The 1,532-nt window shown below is 33.3% G+C and overlaps 1 non-coding gene across 1 annotated transcript; it reads right to left on the bottom strand.

The window, feature by feature from the left end:
- Positions 1 to 1,045: 1,045 nt before the first annotated feature.
- On the bottom strand, positions 1,046 to 1,152 carry LOC132228860 (U6 spliceosomal RNA). Its single transcript, XR_009451471.1, has one exon. It is a non-coding gene; the product is annotated as a U6 spliceosomal RNA (small nuclear RNA).
- Positions 1,153 to 1,532: the final 380 nt, after the last annotated feature.

Raw genomic sequence — 1,532 nt, 5'->3', positions numbered from 1 at the left:
GCAGTAAAATGTTTTTACAATTCCTATAGCTCTCTTAGGGGCAGAATATTGATATTTACCTCTGATGGAAAGACATGCTTCACCCTGGGAGCACTTACAAATGTTATCTAAATTTAGTGATCTTCATAATGAAGCTGACAGAGTCAAAATTGATCAACCTGAACAGTTCCTATAAGTAGCAATGACAATTTTTATCTTCCTCTGCAGTTTTTCCATAAAGTGACAGCATCACCTGATATCCCATATTCCAAAATACCAATAAATAGTCAACCAGCAATCAAAGGCTTCAATAAAGTGAAGAGTCTAAGAATGCTTTAAATCTTGATCATGGTTATGAGGAACCACATATATGTGAATATTAATTGTACAGTACAACTAAGCTTTCTGTGGTTTAGTATATCTATTTTATCATTCACAAAAATCAAGGTAAGATAAGAGTATAGGAGTACAAGGGATGCACACCAAAATAGTGCACTCTCTTAAGAATTTAAATGTTTTCCTGTACACCAAAATTTCAAAATTCTGATATATAAATTTCTTTGCCTTTGTATATTAGTAGAAGACATGCTTTAATAGGTTGCTCAAATAGGGATATGTGCTTTGTCATCCTTAGCCCCTCATCTGGTAATTTTTCCTGAGTCTCTAATATTCTGTTCCTGTAGAACTCTGTGTATACACATATCACATAATATATTGCAATTACTAAATTAGTTGTCTATCTCCCCAACTAGACTATGAAAGAAGGAATTGTGTCACGTTTATTTTGATATCCAGCACAAGGCTTAGATCAAGAAATGCTTAATAATTTTTTAAAATTAGTTTTATGGACATAAAATTTACATATCATTAAAAATGACAATTATGAGAGTACTATATAGTGAGTTCCAGGCATGTAACCATAACCACCATCAACATACAAAGATACAGAATAATTTCACCACTCTTTAGTACACCTTCATGTCTTTGAAATCAATTGCTTCCCCAACCAGTCTATGACCCTGAAATTGCTGATCTGCTTCTTTCTGTCACCAGATTTTAATTTTTTTAAAAATATGAATGCTTCACAAATTTGCATGTCATCCTTGCACAGGGGCCATGCTAATCTTCTCTGTATCATTCCAATTTTAGTATATGTGCTGCCGAAGTGAGCACCAGATTTTAATTTTTGTAAAATTTCATATAAATGGAATCATAAAGCATGGAAATTCTCTCTCTCTTTCTCTCTCTCTCTCTCCCCCTCCCTCCCTCCCTCCCCCCTCCCTCCCTCTCTGCCTTCATTTAGAATAATTTTTTCACAATTTATCTATGTTATTTAATGTATCAGTAGTTCATTATTTCTTATTACCAATCAGTATTTCATTGCATATACCACAATTCCATAATTAGTTCATTCGTTCTATATGCAATATATATTTAGATTGTTTGGATTGTTGACCAGTTTTTCAACAGAATTCTTCATTGTGTTGTGTATATGATTCTGCCTAATAAAAACTTCCGTTACATTTTATGTACAGCATGTCTGCCAGCAACTG

The sequence above is a fragment of the Myotis daubentonii genome, chromosome 2 (genome assembly GCF_963259705.1).
Source record: "Myotis daubentonii chromosome 2, mMyoDau2.1, whole genome shotgun sequence".
NCBI lineage: Eukaryota > Metazoa > Chordata > Mammalia > Chiroptera > Vespertilionidae > Myotis > Myotis daubentonii.
This window is presented reverse-complemented; position numbering and strand designations above follow the sequence as displayed.